Source organism: Acinonyx jubatus, chromosome C2 (assembly GCF_027475565.1).
Source record: "Acinonyx jubatus isolate Ajub_Pintada_27869175 chromosome C2, VMU_Ajub_asm_v1.0, whole genome shotgun sequence".
In the NCBI taxonomy this organism is placed as follows: domain Eukaryota; kingdom Metazoa; phylum Chordata; class Mammalia; order Carnivora; family Felidae; genus Acinonyx; species Acinonyx jubatus.
This window is the reverse complement of record NC_069384.1, coordinates 133,481,134-133,506,369: the sequence shown is the minus strand read 5'-3', so window position 1 is coordinate 133,506,369 and position 25,236 is coordinate 133,481,134.

Here is a 25,236-nt window from a genome sequence, read left to right as displayed (position 1 = left end):
AGACCATTCCTACAAGGCTGGGAGTGAAAATAGCTTAGGAGACTTATGTGACATCATCAAACTGACCGATATATGCATTATAGAAATACCAGAATGAGAAGAAAGCATATAAGAAGTGTAAATATATACACTCCCAATATCAATATACCTACATTTATAAAGCAAATATTAAAGGACCTGAAGGGAGAAATAGACAGCAATACAATAATAGTAGGGAACTTCGACACCCCACTTTCAACAATAGGTAGATCAACTAGACAGAAAATCAATAAGGAAACATTAGAATTAAACTCTATTTTAGACCAAATGGACATAACAAATACATACAGAACATTCCATCCAACAGCAGCAGAATACATATTTTTCTTGAGTGCACATAAAACATTCCCAGAGTATATTACATGTTGGGCCACAAATAAGTCTTAATAAACTTAAGAAGATTAAAATCATATCAAGCATCCTTTCCAATCACAATGGTATGAAACTAGAAATCAATTACGAGGAGAAAAATGGAAAATTCACAAATATGGATTAAACCACATGCGTCCAAACAACTAATGAGTCAAAGACAAATGAAAGAGAAAGCAAAAAATATCTTAAGACTAATAAAAATGGAGATGCCACATACCAAAAGTTATGGGATGTGGCAAAAGCAGTTCTAAGAGGGAACGTTATAGTGGTAAGTGCCTGCATTCAGAGACAAGTAACCCAAATACATAGCTTAACCTTACGTCTCAAAAAACTAGAAAAAGAAGAACAAACTAAGTCCAAAGTTAGTAGAACGAAGAAAATAACAAAGATTAAAGTAGAAATAGATAAAATAGAGACGAGAAAGACAATAGTAAGATCAATAAAAGTGAGACTTTTTTGGAAAAATCAGCAAAACTGACAAAGCTTTAGCTAGACTAACTATGAAAAAAAAGAAGACTCACAATCAAAATTAAGACAAGACATTAGAATTGATACCACAAATTCTAAGGATCATAACAAACTACTATACAACCAATTAGATAATCTAGAAAAAGTTGAGTAAATTCCTAGAAACGTATAATCTACCAGACTGAATCATGAAGAAACAGAAATTTTTAACAGACCAGTTACTAGTAAGGAGATTGAATCAGTAATCAAAGACTTCCAACAAACCAAAGTCCAGAACCAGATAGCTTTACTGATAAATCCTACCAAACATTTAAAGAATGAATGCCAATTTTTCTCAAACTCTCCCAAAAAATAGAAATGGAGGGATCACTTCCACACTCATTTTATGAGACTCCCATTACCCTGATACCAAAGCCTGACAAGGACACTACAAGAAAATAAAATTACAGGCCAATATCCTTGATGAATATAGGGGCCAAAATCCTCAACAAAATATTAGCAAACCAAATTCAATGGTACATTAAAAGGATCATATACTGGGGGTCCTGGATGGCTCAGTCGGTTAAGCATCTGACTCAGGTCATGATTTCACGGTTTGTGAGTTCAAGCCCCACACTGGGCTCTAGGCTGGCAGTGTGGAGCCTGCTTGGGGTCCTCTCCCTCCCTCTCTCTCTGCCCCTCCCCTGCTCATGCTCTCTCTCTCTCAAAATAAATAAATAAATAAACATAAATAAATAAATAAATAAATAAATAAATTGATTATATACTATGATCAGGTGGAATTTATTTCCGAAATGCAGTGAGGTTCAGTATAATGCAAATCAATAAATGTAATACACCACATTAACGGAATAAAGGACAAAAATCTTACGATCATCTCAATAGACACAGAGAAAGCATTTGACAAAATTCAGCATCATTTCATCGTACAAACTCTCAATGAATTGGGTATAGAAGGTATGTACTTCAACATAATACAGGCCATATTTGACAATCTCACAGCTAGCATCATACTCAATGGTTTTCCATTAAATCAGGACCAAGACAAGGATGCCCATTCTCACCATTCCTATTCAATCCAGTACTGGAATTCCTAGCCAGAGCAATTAGACAAGAAAAAAGTAAATAAATAAAGGGCATACAAACTGGAAAGGAAGAAGCGAAATTTTCTGTTTTTGCAGATGACATGGCATTATATGTAGAAAACACTAAAAACTCCACAAAAACTACTAAAACTAATAAACAAATTCAGTAAAGTTGCAGACTTCATTCAGTATAGAAAAATCAATGGTGTTTTCATACGCTAACAACAAACTACTGGAAAAAGAAATTGAGAACACAATCCCATTTTTAATAACATCAAAAGTAATAAAATACTTAGGAATAAATTTTACCAGGGAGATGAATGATCTGTATACTAAAAATTATAACATGTTGATGAAAGTAATTGCAGAAGACACAAATAAAGGGAAAGATATAACATATTCATGGATTGGAAGAATTAATACTGTTAAAAAGTCCATATTACTCAAAGCAAACTACAAATTCAATGCAGTTCCTATAAAAATTCCAATGACATTTTTCACAGAATAGAAAAAAAAATCCTAAAATTCATATGGAATCACAAAAGAACCCAAATAGCCAAAGCAATTTTGAGAAAGAAGAACAAAGCTGGAGGCACCACACCTCCCAATCTCAAACTATATGACAAAGCTATTATAATCAAAATAGTATGTTATTGGCCTAAAACCAGTCACACAGATTAATGGAACAGAACAGAGAACCCAGAAATAAACCTATGCATATGTGGTCAATTAATTTTTGAAAAAGGAGCCAAGAATGGGGCAAAGAATAATCTCTTCAATAAGTGGTGTTGGAAAATTGGATATCCACATGCAAAAGAGTGCAAAAGAATGAAAGAGAATGGTATTTTACACCATACACAAAAACCAACTCAACATGGACTAAAATCTTGAACCTAAAACCTGAAACCTTAAAACCCTTAGAAGAAAACACAGGGGGTAAGCTTTTGGACACCGGTATTGCAATGATTTTTTTTTGGATTTGACACCAAAAGCAAAGGCAACAAAAGCAAAAATAAACAAGTGGGACTACACTGAACTAAAGATTTCTGCACAGCAAAGGAAGCCATTAATAAAATGAAAAGGCAGCATACTAAAATGGGAGAAACTATGTACAAATCACTCATCTAACAAGGTGTTAATATCAAATATGTAAGGATATTAACTGAATAGACATTTTTCCAAAAAAGAGATACAAAATGGCTAATAGGTACATGAAAAGGTGTTCAATATCACTAATTATCAGGGAAACACAAATCAAAACCACAATGAGATACCACCTCACAACTGTTAGGATGTCTATTATCAAAAAGACAAGTGATAACAAATGTTGGCAAGGATGTGGAGAAAAGGGAATTCTTGTGCACTGTTGGTCGGAATGTAAACTGGTAAAATCACTCAGAAAGCAGGAGTTCCTCAAACAATTAAAAACAGAATTACCCTATGATACAGCAATCTCACTTCTGGGAATATATCCCAAGGAAATGAAATTACTATCTCAGAGAGATATCTGAACTCCCATGTTTATTGCAGAATTATTCACAAAGCCAGGGAATGGAACAACCTAAGTGTCCATTGATGGATTGATGGATGAATGGATAAAGAAAATGTATTTTATATATATCTATATCTTTAGATCTATCTATATATATATGTGTGTGTGTGTATGTGTGTGTGTGTATATATATATGTATATATATGTGTATATATATATGTATATAAAATGGAATATTAGTCAGCCTTTTAAAGGAAGGAAATCCTTCCTTTTGTGACAAGACAGATAAATCTGGCATTTTGCTAAATCAAATAAGCCAGACAGGGAAAGACAAATATTGCATGGTATCACTTACATGTGGAATCTTAAAAAAAAAAAAAAAAAAAAAAAGTTGGATTCACAGAATCAGAGAGAAGCATCATGGTTGCCAGGGAGCTGGGGACTGGGAGAAATAGGGAGAGGCTGGTAAAAGGGTATAAACTTTCAGTTATAAAATAAATAAGGTCTGAGTATCTACATATAACATGGTGACCATAGTTATTGAGAGTAGAAATTAAGTGTCCTTATAAAAGAGAAAACAAAAAAGGTAAATATGTGAGATGATGGATTTGTTCATTAACTCAATGGGGGAAATGCTTTCACAATGTAGGTATCAAATCATCACATTCTACACTTTACATATGTTACAAATGTATTTGTCAATCAGACCTCAATAAAGCTGAAAAAAAAAACTATTGAGGGAAGAGCCATGATTTCCAGAGCTGGTAAAAACTCAGCCCTGCTCTTTTTTTCTTCTTTCCCTATTCTTCCATGTCCCTTGCTAACTCTGCATCCCCCACCCTAGTCTATTCAGATTGGGGGGGGGGGTAGATAACATCTAGATTCACCTAGATGTTTGTAACAGCAAGAAAAACGTGAAGGTACCACGACTGCAGACCTTGAAGATCTCACCTGGACCCACGCCACTGGCATGATTTTTCTTCTCATTTCTCATGAGATGTATTTTCCAGAAGAGGAGCCTATAACCTGAAGGATTCCTTAATCTTGATCTTTGATGATAAATCTTAGGTTTGTTAATTAACAAATTTACCTTTGAAAGCAGTGACTCAGTCCCAGAGGATTTAAACTACCTGTTGGTGGGGAAAAAATGTTTCCAGCTTGTTCGTTACTAATGTCTGCAATGTTGTAAAATCTAAGATAGCTTAGGTAACAGACATCTGAAAGTTTGGGAGTTGCTCTTCCAAGAAGCTTAGGACAAGCTATAAACAAAGTGTGTTGTCCTTATTTTTTAATGTTTTCAGGAATTGGGGGAGGTATAGAGATGAATGGAACCAAAAGCCAAGTTCTCCGATCTGTCTCCCACATGATCCCATCCTTGGCTTAGTAGGATATAAATCAGTCCCTGTCTGTAAGATACAAAGTAAGACACATACCACTGGCTTCTAATGATGAGTAAAATCCCATCATTGCCTATCGGAAGAGTCTGACTTACCCTGGAGACTATTTTACCACGCCACTCACACCTCCCAGCCTCATGGCCAGCCTCAGAGTCACCTCACCTTTTTCAATGTAGCTACTCAATTGGAAGATGACACCACGGGAAAGTGCCCCCAGAGTGTGTTCTCTGTATTTCCTAAGGGTGTGTAAAATGCAGCTTGTGGATTTAATTAGAATTACCTCAGAGAAAAATCTCATTTCCCCTGCCAACAAGAAACATTAAGTGGAGCCAGTGATATTAGAATTTGAAATTCAGAAGAAGAATCCTCTGCAGGCTGGAACATTCTGTGTAGATAGGATTGTTCTTTGGGGAAAATGCTTGGCCTGGAGCCACAGGGGGTCTTGACAAGGCTCTTCCGTGTCACATTTATCAGCAGGAGATACATGGCCAAAATATAAACAGGGAGAGATTTATGAAGGGTTTATGATGTCACAAAACGTTCCTTCCTTTTGGAGGAAGGTGGAGGAAGGCTTCGTTTGGGGTAATAGAGAAGAGTAAGTGTGTGTTGAAGGGTAGAGCTTTTTATAGGCTGAATTTATGCCCAGGAGTCTGAAACTTCTTTTCCTAGAACTAAAAGAACCCTATCCTTTTTCGCCACTAGCTGTCAATTCAAACCCATGCTTCAGAGAAAAGTGCTAACCTCAGGGTCCTGACTTGCTGATATGTTACATGATTGTAAAGTGTGTCATGAGTCATTTGCTATTAATGCTAGTTAAAGTATGGAAATGTCAGGTTGTTTGATTTTTTGAATACCTATATATTACAAAAGATTCAAACTTCTTTTAAGAGCTAAGACCAGGTACAAATACACCTGAGGCTTGGGACTAAAGACAGCATAGGACACGACCAAAGGAGTGCTCCATTATGCCTGGACCACTCACCCTGTGAATCATAGCAGGAAAAGGTTAGAAACTTTTGGCCTCCTTCTAATACGTACCTTCTTCCAGGTTCCCATCGTGAAGGGCAGATACATTGATTCTCTTCCTACTCTGCGAGGTATCACGATGTCACGAGTCAGTCCAACAGTTAATACCAATAAGGACTGAGTATGAAGCATAGAAAAAAATTAATGACTGTAACTGTAATAAACTCCACAAATCTCAAAAATTTACTTTTTGTTCACACGGAAGTCCAAGGCTGCAATTCAGCAGTCTTTCATTGGGTTCAGTGTCCTAGCCTTCTTCCACCTTGAGGCCCCGCCGTCTTCAATGCACGGTTCTACAGAAGGAGAAAGAGAAAGCAAAAAAAAGCACACCTATACTAAACCACATCAGCTCAAGAAGTGACACTATCATTTTCAATTCCATTCTATTTATAAGCACTAGTTACACGGACACATCAAAATGCAAGGTGACCTCAGAAATGAAGACTCTGGCCAGAAAGCCTCAGAAACAACCCTCCACTATGGATGGAGAGCACAAATACTTGTGAGCCTCTCTCTACCTCTGCTATATGGAAGAGAAGTCACTGAACACTCAAGAAGGTAACAAAGCCAGACGTCCTTTTTCCCAGTTCCTCTGGAAATCAGGATCATGGCGCAATTAAGTCAATCAGATGGACCCAACCAGGATTTTGAATCTGCAATTGGCAGATCAAGGAACAAGAATAGGGGAGAATTATTTCTGGCCACAGTGGTGGACGGAACAACATACATAATGTCAATGGCAACAGCCAGGGTCCATCACTGATGGTGTCAGAGGTGGAAATGGTGGCACCCCACGCTCAGTTGTGTTTTCACAGCGCTGGGTCACGGAAGTGATTTGGGCTATACTTCTAGCTGCATGGATCCCTTCAGTGTCTGTCTGTTTAAAAAAGCTTAGTTATCTAACATTCCCAGAAATTCTATGAGCTATTCAATTTTCTATCAATAAATTATTTTTCTGCTTACATCAGTAAGAGTCTGTTTCTGTCGCCTGCAGTTCAAAATCCTGACGGATATAATAATATATGATGCTATTCTGAGTGGTGGTGGTGTGGGGAGATGGAACGTTAAAATAATGGTATTGGTTTTATTAGGCATATCTTAAAATGGTAGCAAGTCCAAATCCAACTAAAAGAAGCTCCAAAAACATTTCAAGAAATTGGCAGCATTGTTGGAGCAAATGCCAAGTCTTCGAGGTAACTATATTGAGTTAGATGATGTCGCTTGGATAGACATGTAAAAGGGGACACTTGGTGGTAATTTTTAAACTGTATGTGGCACATAATGTGGGGTTCCTGGGTGGTTCAGTCAGTGCAGTGTCCAACTCTTGATTTCAGCTCCGGTCACGATCTCACGGTTCGTGGTTTTGAGCCTCTCGTTGGGCTTTGGGCTGGCAGTGTGGAGCCTGCTTGGGATTCTCTCTCTCCCTCTCTCTCGCTCTCTCTCTCTTTCTCTCCTTCAAAGTAAATAAATATATAAATTTAAAAACATATTGTATGTGGCACATAATGATAGAAGGTTTAACCTCCACAAGGGTTTAACGGTGTAAGAATGCTTAGCAAATGTAACCAGCATACGTACATATGACTTTCTAGGTGTTCAGGCTTATATATTATTGCCTTTTCCTATACTACGTATCTTGCCTTTACAGATAACTACAGTTACAGGTCTGCAAAAGTGCCTATCACTCATAGACGTTCACTTGCTAGACATCTCTAGTCTAGCAGATAATCAAAGGATTATCAGAAAATATTTTTTCATTTTTAGCTATTGTGTTAGATAATTCACAATCGCATAATAGATAATTGACGAGGAGATAAAATGCCATCTCTTTCATGAAGCCTGTTTCCTTTTCCCTTTTCTTTCTTTTTTTTTTTTTTTAACTTTGCTTAAAACATCACTGGCATAACTACTATTTTTCTCAACTTGCTTTTTTAATGGTTAGGAGGTTCAAACTGGTATTTGAATTCCATCTCTACCCTTACCCGGTATATGACCTTGGGCAAATCATTTATTTGTTTCTGACTTCAGCCTTTCCCTGCATTGAGGAAGGGAGAGGACAGATTGGTGCAGAAGGAGCATAGATACGGGCTACCATCAAGGTTTAGCTTTGTTTTGTTTGAAACGTGCAGGAACTGCTTACATATTTTAAATAATTAATTAACCCACTATATAACTAAATCACACCAAGCCATACAAAGACCAATTATAAAATGTATAATGAACTAATGATTTTGATTTATCCAGTTCTGAGCCCCCGAGCCCTCTCTCCTCTAAAAGACAAAAACTAACAAACCAGTGCAAAATGTTGTCAAGTAACCGAATTAAGTAAGTGACCTGTCTTCTGGTAATACTGAAAAATCATTGGCTAAGGAAGAGAATTCACTAGACAGAGTTCCCATTTCTACTATTTATATGCATAGCGAGAGTCCATTTCCTACCCCAAATCTGAAGAGATCAACGGAGCCTAAAGGTAGTAACTTCACATTTGTCTGCTCAGTTCCGAAATGCATCATCCACTGTGAAACAAACGATATTTAGAGGCTTCAATTTATTTTTTGAAATGGAAATAGAATGCATGGTGTTAATTGAAGGATCTGACTTGTCATTTTATGAATATTTTAGTTCCATTATAAATTACTCACTTGTTCAAGTACGTCAGCCTTCTTCCCCTCACCTTTCCATGCCCTAAAACATCACCAGTCTTGTAAATAATTAAAGGAATATCAGAAAAAGTCAAAAGGAATTTGACATCAGACTAGCCCATGATGGATAGTGTTACAGTTAGCCACAAATAAAGTGTCTCTTAATTACTGCTAATGGAATCACCACCCAGGTTCTGACAGCAGAGACTCAGTCTCTGTCACCTCTCTACTTGTAATGTCGTGATGTGGTCAGAACTACCTTCTCCTCTTTCTCCTGTGACAGAGGCGAGGAGGCTTTTTATGAAAGTCCACTCGCTTAGACCGCGTGGGTCTCCTGGCTCCTACCCTCATAAGTCTTCAAGTCTCGGACCAAAGACCAGGACACTAATAAAAAGGTGCTGGTGGTGACCCTGCTAAAACCACTGCGCCACTCCAGGTCTGCCCTCTTGGCCAGCTGGGCTAAAACGAACAAGCAAAAAACCCAATAAAGAATGTTCTATATGTCAACAAAAGTGGCAAAGGACAAAGGGGGACAAAGAAGGAAAAAAAAAAACTCAGCCAAATGGAGAAGGACACTGAAATAAAAAAAAACCATGATGGTTGAGAAAACTCAGTGGGAAGCTATCTGACGTTCACAACCGTGTTTCCCAATTAGTAAAAGCCAATGGTTGAAAAGAAAACTGTTGTCAACTCTGATATGCAATTGTTAAACCACAGGCGGGTTGAAGCATTTTGCTAAAAGATATTTCGTTAACAAAATGTCCTTTGGTTTGGTGGCCAAGCAACTGTAGCACAGGTGACAGTTTAAGCAATGTAACCCCATAGTTTATCAAATCATTTAAGAACAGCATGTTTTTAGTGGAATGTTACAAAAGAATACAGTGAATACAATATGTAGATGAGAACTTGTTTTATCTATCAATAACCGGTATAAAAAGCCAAACCACAAAGTACCTATTGTCCTGTCTTGTGGAAACCCCCTAAGAATACCCTGAATCATCTTCAGAACTATTTACTGAGCATATAGCAACTACTCTATTAAGGTTTTGAATTGAGAGACCTTTTTCCTTCCATTTCAGAAACATAAACTCAGTAAAGAATTCAGAAAATCTTAATTCGTGGACAAGTGGATGTGAAACCAAAATTTAAGCAGTTTAGGCCCAGCCACTTTTTTAAGGCTTAATCTTTTATGACAAGCAGTGAGAATGTGTACGCTGTTCAGGATTTATATGTTATTACTTCTAATGACAATTTCAGTTTTCTCCTTAATTTTTTACATTGTGTTTAAAGTTCTATTTTTCACCTTCATTTTTACACAAATCCTATGTTTTTAATTTAATTTTTCCAGCTTTATTGGGATATCACTGGCATAAGACGTGTGTAAGTTTAAGATGTACAATGTGATGATTTGACATACATATATATTGCAAAATGATTACCACAAGTTTAACACCTCTATCCTCTCACATAATTACCATTTTTTGTGTGTGTGGTGATAACAATTAAAATTTACTCCCTTAACTTTTAAGCATGTAATATAGTATTGCTAATTATAGTCAATACGATTCAATGCTACACGTAAGTTTCCCAGAGCTCATTCATCATGTAGCTGAGAATTTGTGCTTTGACCAACATCTCATTTTCCCCATGCCCCTGCAACCACCATTCCACTCTCTGTTTCTATTTCAGCTTTTGTAGATTCTGCATATGAGAACATAAAATATTTGTCTTTCTCTGTCTGGCTTATTTCACATAGCATAAGACCCTGAAGTTCAGTTCCATCCGTGTTGTCCCAAATAATGGGATTTCCTTTTTTTTTTAATGGCTGAATAATATTTCATTGTGTATGTATATATATATATATATATATATATATATATATATATATAATCTATTTGCTCATCAATGGGCACTTTTTACTTTTTATTCTAAGATTCAGTAACGTTTAGGAAAAAACCTACTCAATCTGAGAAGTTTGGGTAGCAAGGGGAATCTAAGTCAGCACCCATGCCTGAGAATAAATGTATTAACAGCACCCACGTTTACATGCAGTAGACTTAGCCAGGACTTCTCCTTGTCGTCCACAAAGTCATGTTACATGGAGGCTTTACACAGTCCTGTGCTCTGTGGTCACATTCCCATTCAGAGGCTGTCTCAAACACAGAGCAAATAGCATTAATGTTCTTTTCTCCTGTGCTTGGCCCAATTAGACAGTATTGCTCCAAACAATAAATGCTCATAAAAATAAGAAACATATTAGATAGGAAGGTTATTATTGCCCTGTGGCCTAGAAATTGGATTGGTTCACATATGTTTCCAATAGAATCTTTAATTAAGATCCCTTTCCTATCAATGTACTTCAGCAATTACCTGTATTGATGATGGGTCATTATTTTCCTGGTAACATAATAGAGAATCTCACAGGGGTGTCTTAACAAGTCACTTCTCTAGAATACTTTCTGCCTTTTGATTTTTTTTTCTATGACTAATGTACCTAAATGATTTAGTACTTCTCAACTCCTTTCTTCACTGAAAATGGAGTGTACATTTGAATATTACTTAAGTACAAATTTATGTGGGCTAGAGACCTCTATTCCTTAAGCACTCAGGGGAATAATTCATTCATGCATCGATCCCCTCATTTGGCAAATATACACTAGAGGCCTAATGGCTGCTCTGATATTGTTGTTAATAAGTAAGATTGTTTGTCTGCTGATGTCAGACTTCAGAGTTGAGAGGACAAACATGGGCCTGTGTGCCTGGGACCCAGACTGGCATCAAAAAATATTAATGACAATCAAAACTCATTTTTGATAGACCCCCTAAGCAGTATTGACTATAAATGGGATATTTTTGGCTGTGGTATGTCCTGTCAAATTTTGTGAAGGAGTCACCCTCCTCCAAGTAAGTTTTACCTCAAGGGAATGCCTTCCACACACCTAATTTTAAAGAATATTTCTTCTTATGTCTTGACCTTGCTGACTCCCGCTGACTTAACCTATGCTAGCTTTAGACCCCACCTCCGGGCTGTGCTGCCCCTTCCTGATGTGTCTTCACCTCTTCCATCATGATGTGTGACCCAGGCTCTCTCTCATCTCGGACTTTACCTTCCTTCCCATATTCTTTCTTCTTTACTCGGCATATTCCAAGAGGGCCCTAAAGAACCCCTCAGATCTCTTCTTCCCATCCACTGTCCTGTGGATCGCCCCCAACCCTACTTATCCCTGTGATTTTTGCTCCTTTCTTCATCAAATGACACCACCTGTCTTCACGCCCACCTAAGGCACTTATCCACCCCTCCCCCCAAGTCTCTCTTGCACTGTTGCCATTCCCAGGATGCTCTCCGATTTTAATCGTGGTTACGCACAATGGTCCAGTAGGTATAACATTTGAAAAATTCCATGATTTGTGACCTTGATTGGGAAACTTCCATCTTATACCTCCCCTCCCAGTTCTCCCACAGTTTGTCTACCATTAAAACTTAAGCATGGAGCAGGGAACACCTGGGTGGCTCAACTGATTAAGCATCTGACTTCAGCTCAAGTCAGGATCTCGCAGTACTTGAGTTTGGTACTGACAGCTCAGAGCCTGGAGCCTGCTTCAGATTCTGTGTTTCCCTCTTTCTTTGCCCCTCCCCCCCTCACACTCTCTCTTTCTCTCGACATAAATAAACATTAAAAAAAAAAAAACCAAACACTTCAGCATGGGAATGTAGTTAGAGAAAAGCATGAGGTAGGAAAAGGCCTAGAGAGGTAGAGAGGGAAAATGAAAGTGAACCGTGTTTCTCTGAGACATGAAGCAATTACGTAGAGAAGCGGGAAGGGACAAGTCTAGGGTTGCAGGATTGCTTTCTGGTTGTCCATCAATATTGGATGGGTAGGAGTTGAGGCATATATGGTGTGATAAACAAGGTTGAGGTGAACATAGACATCAGGAGGCCTTCATCCTAATTCACAGTTGGAACTCTGGGATGCAGCTTCTGGCTCACCCACCTGGGGGCAACTGTGTGAAAATGGTCTAGGTGGTATAGAATGGCTTAAGTAGAGGGAGGGTCAGAGATTAGTTCTCCAGGGTCACACTTGATTTTTAAGGGCACAGGTGGAACCCTGATGTGTGTACATGGGTCTGAGGAGAATGTGGGTGTCAGTTTGGAGTCTGGCTGAGTTGCCACAGATGAGAAAAAAAAGTCAGGGATGTTCCGTGGTGGAGAGGGTGGGGGTGCAAAGCAGGTTTGGGCCTGCAGTATAGAGGGTATTGCCATCCCTCTGGGGTATCTACAGTACCAAGGAGTGTCCATAGAGTGCCAAATCAGCAAGAGGGTGCCACTGTGCTCTGACTATACCAAGGAAGTGTGAGACCGGACAACCTAAAGCCTGTGAGGTATACCTTTCACTGGGAGATACCAGCAGGGATGGAACCAGTACATCTCAGAGGTCACCTTTCCAGAAAAAGTTTAAGATGACTAAAGAAAGGCCTGAGAATCTATTTCCTCACCACCATGAGAAGGCAGTAAATTCGTTTTCCACACCTGCTGTTATGTCAAGGTGCGGTCTGGAGATTGGAAAAAGTTTGAAAAATGTATCATCTCTGTTAGACCGTGTGGTTTAAAAACCATGTCCAGATTAGGAACTAATTAAAAATCATCCCCGCCCCTCAAACTGATATTTGGTCGGTGGTGGCTCATAGGGAAAATCTAGTAAGTAATGGGGAAATGTTAAAAGCTGCGTTTCCTTTGCACTCCAGATGAAAATCAGTGAGTATTTTTGTAACCCAACTTCCTTTGTCTTTTTCATCCCCAGCAATTAGAGAAGCAAATCTCCATTGCCTTGAAAATGAGGGAGTAGAGGAAAGCAGGGTGTCCCAGAGCCAATGCTTTTAGGGCAGCCAAATAGGGGAGCCTCCCTCTGTTTAAATTCAAAGCCTCTTCCACAATTTATTTACATTATTTTTGTTTTTGAAATTTGCACACACACGTTTGAAGGTTACTGCCTGGTGAAGAATTGACTAAACATGTTTTTAAATGTTGTCTCTTGCCCCATTCACACCAGCACCAGTGGGATTGCAGAATCTTTTCTTCTGACATTTGAAAGCATTAAAACAGCTTCAGGGCTGAAGAAAACATCTTCCCTGTAATCTTTGAAAAGTTTAGTTGCTAAGGAGACAGAGGCCTTGGCCACCAGGTACGAAGGCCCCTGCAGTATATTCACATGGTTATTTAGCGAAGGAGCAGGAAACAAGAGGGAAGAAACAAGAGTTTGCCAGGATCTTATACCTAGAGTCTCTTTTGTTATGTAATGAGAGGAAAAGCCAAACTTGCCCTTCTCTAAACGGTACCTTTTTTTTTTTTTGAAAAGATTGCAGTTTAGGTTCTGTGCCACTTTGACTTCTTATCACCAGGTTGAAATGAAAACATCATTCTCAGAACAGCTACTTTGTAGAGAAGAAAGGATCCAAGGAGGCTTTTATAGAATCCAGGACAAATGATAGTCACCCAACATTACACTCTACTTTCAGGGAAGGTCGTCAACATCATCTCTCTGTAGTATAGCTAGTAAAGAGGAGAAAAGAGTACAACCTGAGATAGAAAGGAAAAGACGTTGATGAGTGAATGGAACAAAAATACAAGAACAGTTCAAGTTTTCTGAGTGTGTCAGTCAAATCTTGCTTGTTCACGTGAAGCGACTTTTTCCTACTCACAATCTTTTCATCCCATGGCCAAAGAGTTGTGTAGGGCATATGAAAGAGCATGAAATCTCTCCTCCCCCACCCCCCCAACCTTGATTCCTGCCTCCCTCCCCCGGAATGTATCACAAGCAGTTCTTAGCTGACTTTTCTTTTTGGTATGAGAGGGAGAAAAAAAAAAGGGCCAGGAAAAAGCTGAGAAAAGATTCACTCTAAGGCAGCATTCTCAATTAGCCTAAGGTATGTGCGTACTTTAATATGGGATGAGTAAGACTGGACTTTTTATCTTTTATGTTCTAATACATAGCAGGGAAATAGAGATAATTTTGCATATTCTAACAGGTTGTTTCCTGTATCAACCATTCGCTATGCCCTGCTGCTTTGCGCTATGCACCGAATTTCACACATCAGATTTTGAGGGTAAAAACAAGTCTTCATCTTGCCTGGCCTGCCTGATTTGCTCTCTCCCTACACAGTGAGTGCTTTGAGTTCATGAAGACTAACTACTAAGCTCACAGGAAAAGAGAATTCTACCTTCTGGCCGCAGATGCATCCAACCACAGGCCAGAAATGGTTATCTTCTCGGCACGTGACCATTTCTTTTCTTTTGACTCCAACTTTCTTAGATGATGAACAAAGAATCATTCAAATAACCTGGTTCTCGACGAGATTTGAGGTCATGCAGCTATCCTCATCCGAAAAATGAAACTGTTAAGTCAAACTGTTAAGCAGAACTCTGGTTGATATAATGCATATTTTCTTGTCTGTCTTGCCCTCACTACTGTTTGATTTCAGTGGAGTTCCAAGAGACATGGTTTTGGGAGTTTCAAAGCAAGACAATTGGTCTCCCTGAAAAACCTGTGCTTGAAAAAGAATTATGAATACAGCGGACACAAGAAAACTCTTGCAACTTTTCTTTTTTTTATGTTTTTTTTTTCGCTTTTATTTTTTTATTTTTATTTTTTAATATGAAATTTATTGTCAGATCAGTTTCCATACAACAGCCAGTCTTGCAGCTTTTCTGCACGAATGGATGGAGTAGCAATAGGAAGTAAGATTATAAATGTAGTGGACACTTAATAATCAATTAATTGACTAATGAATAGCTGTTATATGCAAGATTGTTTTGAAGACTTTCAAATGTATTAATATTTTTCAAATTTTACTCTATATCATGAGCCTGAAAACATCTCAATATGTTTTTTTCTGTTAAGCAAATACGTTACCGATGGAACTTCAGAAGGATCTAAGCCATGAATACAGGCATTCTTTATATTTCAATTCTGAAAAAGGTAAAATAGATAAGTAGCCCATAAACATGAAATGACTAAAATGGTAACCATATTTCATACTTTGTACCAGGAATTAATGTGGAATAATATTCAATAGAATCATCCTGGCAAGATGCGATTCAAGTTAAAGTTCTGGTACCTGAGTGGTACCTTAAGTGGGTACCTGAAACAATTGTAATATTTTGGCTTCCAATCATCCTACTCTATTGAGAGCTCTGTGGTTGCTAGAATTTAGATTTTTATTGCCCCAAATGCCGGCCCAATATTAGTGTTCCCATAATAAGTCAGGATTCCTTTTTACACAACATTCCATTTTCCTCATATAGATCAGAATTTTTCAATTAAACTCCTATTTAATTTTTCTCTTCCCTTTAGAATACTAAAAGGGATATTGTTTTCTGATTCTTCTTAATTGTTCTCCTTTTTCTGATCCAAATCAATTGAAACATCATAACAGCCTCAAAATTAATTACAAGATTTCCCCTCTGCTTGGTTAGATACGTACACATCTCAGAATGTGATGGCTGCATTCATGTTACTAATTACTCACAACGTACTTTGATGGCTGTGTGTCTGCACCGGCCCACCTTTAGTTAGGGGTTGTTTTGTTTAAAAAAAAAAGGGGGGGGAGGGGGGAACATGATGAAAAGGCATTAATAATTTTGGTTTTCTGTGACTGAGCAGAATCTACCGGGCCTTTTGCCTTACTGGCTCAGTTTGTGCTTTTTTCTTTTTCTTTTTTAAATCAAGTTTGCATAAAGAGAAACCAAACATTTCACTCTAGAGTGTGATTTTTGTCCGGAGGGGAGAGCTGACCAGGTTCCATCGACACTGGGAAACAAGACCTGCCTTATTTAATATCCCTAAAATCTGTAACAAGGGAAAACTAGAGCTAGAAACTTCGAAACCCCCTCCTCATTGTCTTACCGTCTTCCCCGTATGATGTGCAAGATCCATAGAAAATGAACTTTAGAGAGAAAACATTTTAGAGCATTTGGATCAATTTAGAATTTTTCTGTCAATTTGTTTCTGCGAGACAGAATGCGGCAATGATATTAACAGAGGAGAAAAAAAAATATCTTGGGAAGTATTTTAGAGACAAAACAAGCCATCGTATTTCATTGCCCCTAAAGTAAGTGTTGCAGGGCTGGGCAGAGGGCTGGGCAGTTTGTGCAGCACCAACTTCAGTACCAACTTCAGTGGGAATCATCTACATACAGGCCTGTGTGCGCAAGTCCTCTTGTGGGGCTGTGAGACATGGCGCCCAGATACCCGTCCAAATGGGGAGAGGTTTGTGTGTGTGTGTGTGTGTGTGTGTGTGTGTGGTTATTGATTTATTTATTTATTTATTTTTGATGCTTATTTATTTTTGAGAGAGAGAGAGAGAGACAGAGCACGATTGGGGGAGGGGTAGAGAGAGTGAGAGACACAGAATCCGAAGCAGGCTCCAGGCTCCCAGTTGTCAGCACAGAGCCTGACGTGGGGCTCGAACTCATAGACTGCGAGATCATGGCCCGAGCTGAAGTCGGACGCTTAACCGACTGAGCCACCCAAGTGTCCCGATTTTGTGCGTTCTTTAGTGAGGAATTTATTATTTTAAGATGAGTCGGACAATAGGCTTTTTTTCTCATCAAGGGAGAAAAACATTCTTTGTAGCTCCACACTACCTAGTTCTAGGTACTCTGTAAATATTAGTTGAAAAAATAGATGAGCAGACAGCTACCATATCTTTCATTTTCCTCTCTTTAGACTCTTTTCCTACTTGTGCAACCATTTTCTAATAAAACCTTTGAACATGAAGCGAAGTGAGAGAAAGTAACAAATTAGAAGACATGTTTGCAAGATATAATGTGGTATGACCCCATTTTTTAAAATAATTTATTGCCAAGTTGGCTAACCTACAGTGTATACAGGGTGCTCTTAGTTTTGGGGGTAGATTCCCATGATTCATCGCTTATATACAACACCCAACGCTCATCCCAACAAGTGCCTTCCTCAATGCCCATCACCATTTTCCCCTTTCTCCCACTCTCCCCCATCAACTCTTAGTTTGTTTTCTGTATTTAATAGTCTCTTATGGTTTGCCTCCCTCCCTCTGTGTTTGTAACTATTTTTTCCCCCATCCCTTCCCCCATGGTCTTCTGTTAAGTTTCTCAGTTCCACATATGAGTGAAAACATACGACACCTTCCTCTGACTGACTCATTTCAGTTAGCATAATACCCTCCAGTTCCATCCACGTTGCTGCAAAGGCAGGATTTCACTCCTTCTCATTGCCAGGTAGTATTCCATTGTATATATAAACCACATCTTCTTTCATCCATTCATCAGTGGATGGACATTCAGGCTCTTTCCATAACTTGGCTATTGTCAATAGCTCTGCTATAAACATTGGGGTACCTGTTCCCCTATGAATCAGGACTCCTGTATCCTTTGGATAAGTTCCTAGTAGTGCTATTGCTGGATATGATCCCATTTTAAAATATGAATGACGCTTTTCAAGTTTGAGTCCTTTTCTGCGTAGAGGGGAAGAAGGGTCCTTGGCAAACTGGAACACATGGTATTGACTAGGTGTCTATTAATTATGGAGTTATTTAAATCCCAAAGAACTCTTGAGCCAATTGGAAGGGCTATTTTAGATTTCAAATAAATCCTTACCTCACTATCACCTTGTGTTCACACCTGAAGCTCTACAGTGTTCCTCCGGTTCTATCAATTCATTCATGTCTAATTTTCTAGTAATTGGAACATCATTTTCCAATTTAAGATCATAAAAAAGAATTTAAATGTGAATATACTTTGGAAAAGCAACATTGATTTATAGTAATACTTCCAATAACTGATACTAGATTATTCCCTAAGAATCCTGCATAAAAGACAGGAAGGAGAGAAAATAAGGCAATAGGTACCCGATTCTCTCTTCTCTGGAAGAGGAGGGAGAAAAGCATTTAAAAAAATGAATCTGGAGCATTAAAAATAGGCTTTCTTTGCAGACTTTCTATTTTGCCTGCATTCATCTCTGTATCACAGAAAGAGCTAAAACCTGAAAGAAGGCCATACACACATCAAGAAAAAAAGAAAATAAACTTAATTAGAAATGAACCATTGGTATTCTATTTCTGCCAAGTGTTTGGGTGGTTTCCCATAGTACACAGCTGTATCATTGCTATGAAATTGCTAAGTGTAGAAGGAACCCACCATTATCTATCCCACAATAATCCACTCCTCTACAATTCTCCCCAAAATGGGCACAAATATCCTTTGGGTATGATGACCTTCTAGTTTATCAATCAGACCTATAAACACATCCTTCAGCCCTCCAAATAAACATTTGTGCTCACTCCTGAAACTTACTGATCAGCCAAGGGAAAGAATTAATTAAAACTAGCCCAATAAAGCACATCATTCTTAATTGTCAATTAACAATATGGTTCATAAGCCTGGGATAGAAAATCTATTTGTAACCACTGATGGCTGAGTTATAAAACTTTGTTGTTATTGTCATCTTAACCTTATATTTTGGAGAATGACTGAGGAAGACAACGAAACAAAGGATAATTTAAAAGGATTTAAAAGGACTACTACTTAAAAGGACTTTTAAGGTTTACATCTATATATTTAAAGCGAGTATGTTATGGTTCATGCTACAAATAGCAGAGGCTCAATAGCCAGGACCGTTGATTATTCCTCTGAACCATGCAATCTTAAGAACCTGTAATTGGAATACACCACCGGAAAACAGAACCTTGGTTCCTTCTATTCAAAGAGCGATCTATGAAGTAGCAGCTTTGCACCCCTAGAAGCTGGTTAAAAAATGCAGTTTCTTCAGGCCACACCCCATTGGTGACCAATCTAGATCTTGTCAAGAAGGATGAAGAAAAACAGCTGGAGATTAAAGTTGTGTGCAGGAGGGAGTGGAAAGGAACAGCTGTCATGGGAAAGGACATGCAAAGTCTAAGACATGAAGATTTCTAAGTCTGAAGTCCTTCAGGCTCTCTCATACTGCTAAAGCTTTTTTCCAGGTAGAGCCTTGTTTTTTTGTTTGTTTGTTTTTTCCTGGGTGCTTTTGAGGGTTTTGTTTGTTTGTTTGGTTTTTGGTTTTTGGTTTTTTGGCTTGTTTTTATTCAGACAGCCAGACACGCCACAGCTAGCCTTGACTTTAGGAGGGAAATGATGAAGGCCCATAGGAGAGATCTGAAAACCTCCCTTAGCATGATCAGCTTTAGAGAAGCCTATGACAGGAACCCAAGGAACGCAAGTCCCAGGAAGAAAAAAGAAAAACAATATATAAGCACTATGATGCAAGTGAAAACAGTTTTCATCAGAATATTCATGATGTGAGACACCCAATAACTAGTCTATAGTATTTCACTAGCCAGCAATGATGCCATACTTCCTGAAAGAAAACAGGCCAATGACAGTAAGTTTCCATCTACTGAGTGTCTACTATGTGCCAAGCACCGTACTAGACATTTTAATTTGTTTTTAATTCTGTGTATTTGTAGGGAGTTGCCACATTCCATCTTCTCGCCTGTTTGAGCACCACTGATTGCCTGCTATATTCCCTTGACAAGGTAGGACATAGAAGCCCTTCTGCGGGGTGCCTGCTCCCTCGAATTTCTCCCAATCACTACGGCCCCATCTTCCACATGTTTATATAATTTCTTGTCCATAACACTCTCCACTTCTAGTGCTAATCGTGTGCATTAAACTAAAATAGCAAATGTGCTGAGAGAAGTGCACACTACAAAATGATACTTGTAATATCAAGCACTTTCAAAAGAGTATGACATTTGCATTAGGTCATTAAATATATTCCCTCCTGTCAGGGAGCGCTTTTGTTGTTCTCAGCTCTCTTCTAACTTGGTTCGTCTCTCAAAAGTGAAAGTGTCCTTATCTCGACTAAGCCATCCTTACATAATCTTCTCCTTGCGTGTGTAATTATTATTCTTAGGGGAGGATAATATCACTCTACATGAATAGAGAAAGATACCAAGCAAAATATATTACAAATGTACTTGTCGATAGACGTGTTCCCTTAAACCCGTTGGGTGCAGGCCTTAAAATTCCTTCATTGTTTATAGGCCCCAAACTAGGATTCCTTCTAGAATCTGGATGCTCAAAGCTGCAAATTAAAAGGCGTGCTCTGAGTGTAGCTGGATACCTTCCACCATGCTACTTTAAAGAATATATTAAAGAGAGGGTGAAGGCAGGTGGTACATTTTTAACTGGCAGCTGAACATTTGCTTGGCTTAAAGCCAAATGAAATAACATAATCCTCACTGACTGGTACACTTCTCCCTGATCCCTTTAAATTCCTCTTTCTCAAATTCTTTATGACATTTAAATATCCTTAGAATTAATCAATATTATAAAACAATGAGACGGTTATAAATGAAGACAGCCAGTAGCGATAATCATGCTAAAATGGCTATTTTTTCCTGAGTATTTTAGAATGTTCTTTGACTTCACACGGATTATCAATTCCCACAACAACGCTATAAGAGAGAGAATCTTACTCCCATTTTATAGATGAAGAAAGTAAGGCTGAGAGAAAGAAAATGACTTGCCCACCTTCCCAGAGATCATCAGAGGGGAAGACAAGAATCAAATTCAAGTTTGTTGGTTTTACTTCATAGCCCATGTTCTCTTCACCATAGTCTCTGATAATCACGCTGTCTAGATTCCCTTTCAGTGTTTCTGTATCTTTAGAGAAAGCTACCTAAAACTTTTCCAGGTTTTCCTGCCAGGAATAAATGCCAATAAGAATACCACTGGAAAGTGACTATTTTCAACTCCGCCGTTGAAAGAATAGCACCCACGTGGTTAGTGCTCAATCAATGTTAAATAATAACAGTTCAAACCCAGTAATGATGAAGCAGGAAGCGTCTCCCTCTTTATACTTTTAATGACTTCATAGGGTTCTTTTTTGTTAATTGTTTAATCACAAATTTCAGTTATTGCTATTTACATGCTCTTTTTCAACTTTTGAATACAGACTTATTTCTATTTTGCCAAGCTTTCAGAAACACCAAATTAGAAACAAGCCTATTGTCTTCCACACAATTTCTGCACTGTGAAGAATGAAAAACGCGACCAGAGTGCCTGCGTGCCGAAAACGGGAAAAGAAAGAAAGGAAAAGAATCGATTGTAAGTTGTGTAAGGAATGCCACCTCTGGGTCCAGTGCACCGAAAGTCAAGAGTCACTCTTCCATCATGGAAAGAACCCCTCACTCCACCTTAAGGACGCTAACGGACACACCAAACAGGCGTAGATTTATACAAGTAGAATTATTCTTAGACATATACGGGGGTCATTGAATGAACGTAAAACTGACAATCTTTTGTCTTGGGATGAGTGAGTGAATTGCTCTTTAAAAGAACAAACTGATTAATACTCTCAGTCTCAATCAGTAAAATAGAGATTGAAAAACAAAAATTTCACCTTGCCCTGGAGAATTAAGAGAAAGATACATATATGAAGATTAAGCTTGGTGTTTGTCACTTTTTCATGATAACCCTCCTGTACAAACAGTATTACATTGAGTATTAGGCCACCCCTATGCCCTCAAATATTCACACCTGAAGTTTACCTCCAAAGCAGTTGAGTTCTTAAACCACCATCTAAACTGAGACACGTATGTTCTTTTCACAAAACCTTTCTGATGTTTTGTGAAATTCAAACGTTAAGCTGACAAACCATTTAGTCCCAGTGGTGACTAAATATACAAACTTTGCTATTGTTACAACCAACCCTGAAAATTAGCAATGGCATATGGACTTGTGGCATAAAAAGCTTTAAAAGAAAGCCTGGGGAAATCCAACAGAAAGCCTCGACGATGTTTTGGCATGGGTGATTCCATTTGTTTCTGAGGATGCCCCTATGCTCTTAAATTTAGCAACATTTGAAGAGTAAAGGGATTACCAGGTAAGTAAGAAGAGAGAAGGTATGAATCAGAGGCTTGCCATTGGCCAGGCCCCTGACAGATTTTATGTAGCTTATACATTGCTTCCTAACATTTGACTTTTTTTTTTTTGGTCCGTGCTTAAAAGATGGAAAATTCTAAGCAAAATCCAGATTCTTTGGTTGTAAACATTAGTGAGGGAATGCAAGCAGTACGTATCTGAGCGCTTTTGTACCTAAAGGATATTTACTTGCATATATGAAAACAATGATATCCTAAAAAGCTCCTATATTCAGAATTAACTGACATGGCTCTGATTTCACTCCTACCCTTAATTAGCTGAGTGCTCTGCAACAAATTATTTTAACGTCTTGGACTTGGATTTCTTCATTAGTAAAATAAGGGCACTGTATTAAGTTACTTATCAGATGCCTTGCATGTCTAAAAGGCTGTGTGTCTTGCGTGGCTAAACTATAGGTGCCAGGGAATCAACCTGATGTATAAGTTACCTGTTAGTAGGAGAGTGAGGGTGGTTGTGGGGAATGGGGAAGCATCCTAATGACACTCCCACAGGTGGTGAGAGAAACTGAAATTTTAATTTCCTCCGAATCATGAACTTCTAAGGGACAAGAGTAGGGAAGCCGTACTTCCTTTATAATGCCACAGAAAAGTGAGGGAATTCATCCTATTCAAAAGAGAATTTAATGGAAAAATAATAATAATTCCGGGAGAAAGAAATTCGACCTGTTATGGGTTGAATTGTGCCCCTCAAGCACACACATACACACACACACACACACACACACACACACACACAAAAGTGTGGTAAGTTCAGCCCCCAGTATCTTAGATTGTGATTTTTTTGGGAAAATGAGTATTTACCGAACTAATCGAGTTAAAGTGGGGTAATTAAGATGAGCCCTAATCCAGTATGACTGATGTCCTTATAAAAGGGAAATTTGGCCAAGGAGACACAGACAGATGAACAGAAATAGGGAAAACACTATCTGTAAACCGAAGAACATCCGAGACTACTGACTAGAAGCTAAGAGAGTGGTATGGAACAACTTCTCCCTCAGAGCCCTCAGAAGTACTCAGCCTTGCCTTGGACTTGGATTTCCAGCCTCCCGGTTTGTAGTACTTTGCTAAAGCAGCCCTCGAAAATTTATACACCATATTACATCCATTTGCCCCCAGCTAGCTGGAGTCACAGCACTGTTCCTGGGGGGAAAAAAAGGACCCAGGGAAGAAAGAAAATAAAAAAGAAATACTAATAGAAACGGCAATAATATCCTTGTGACCTCTGCAGAGACAAAAGGCAGATCTCCTTGGCTCCTTTGATTCTTAATCTCCACGTTCCAAAGAGGGGCCAGTAAGCACTAGTTTTTGACTAACTTTTCTAAATCTTAAAACTGCTTCCTAACCTGGAGCCAAGACCCATTCCATAATCTGTAGGATCCAGTGCAAAATGAAAATGCAGCGTCTCTTGTTGGAAAATTGTTAAGAATTTCAAGATGGCAACAGCAGAGCATTCAACCACGAATGCAGCCCTGTGGGACTGCACAGGCTGCATACCTATGAAGCGCAGCCCATCAGATGTTTGAGAAGGCCACCAATGTCTTCACTCCCCTCTCTTTGCTGGGTAATTCTGCAAAGTATCTTATCTCTTTGTGGAGCATTTTTGACTCACTCACAGTTGGTCAAGTCCAAATTTTATAGCAATTTCCCATCATCTCTTTCCATAAGCACGTTTATTTGCCAAATGTGCTAAATCCATTCAATTTCCCAGCTACCATGCTGGCTCCTGAAAAAGTCACATGGGACCTTGTCTGAAATCGTGTATAATTTAGTGGCAGAAATAACTACAACCCAAGGAAGTGTGTAATAAGTAAGATAAAGGAGATACAAACGTGGCACTGTAGACAAAGAGGAAGACTTTACTTCCGGGTCAGTTGCTTTTAGAAAAGCCAACATTGGGAGGACCCTTAAAAGAATAGATTGGGTTTTGCTAGGCACTTACGAAGACAATCCACATAGAAGACCTAACATATGCAAAAGCACAGAGATAGGATGCAAAAATATATATTTGAGGAACATGGGCACTTTAGTATAGGTGGAAACAGAAGGAGCCATTTGGGGGTGAGCTTGACGAAATGGGTCAGGAGTAGATAAGGAGGCCTTTCCCTATTTAGGAGACGAATGGTGCAGGACAGCTGGCTTAATTATGTTGAATAGCCAAAAATAAGCACTAAAGATGAGATTAATTGAACTTCAAATTAGTTTTATGTCTGATAATAGATGGCACCATCCTTGAAGATGTATGTAAAAGCTATCTTACCAAATTGTTGAACACTGAAAACTATTTTATTCCCATGGGGAAAAAATCTTTTTAGGAAATCTTGGGCCCACACAAGCAGAGGAAATCCTACCCTCTTTGGGTCCTTCTGATAAGCTGGTACCAACATTTATTTGGGGACATATCATAATGGATTGCAATTATTTGTCTTCAAGTCCATTTTCCCCACCAGACTAGGAGTTGCTCCAATTCAGAGACTGTGTCTTATAAGTCTTCCTACTCTTGCATGCCTTGTGTACGGTGAGTGTTTAGTAAATATTTGTTAAATGACGAAACAATGATTGCTGCTAGATGAGGTTTCCCATGCCCATGATGCTTTGCCTCCAAGTCTGGTCTCATCATCCCTCGGTGTCTTTGGTCTCATAGTACCCGGTTGCTGAGTTACATGGGACTGTTGGTTTATTACACTTGGCAATGAGCTAACTCTTTTGTGGCAGAGTCGTTCCTGCTGAGATAAAGGTGAGAAACTCTAGGTATGTGT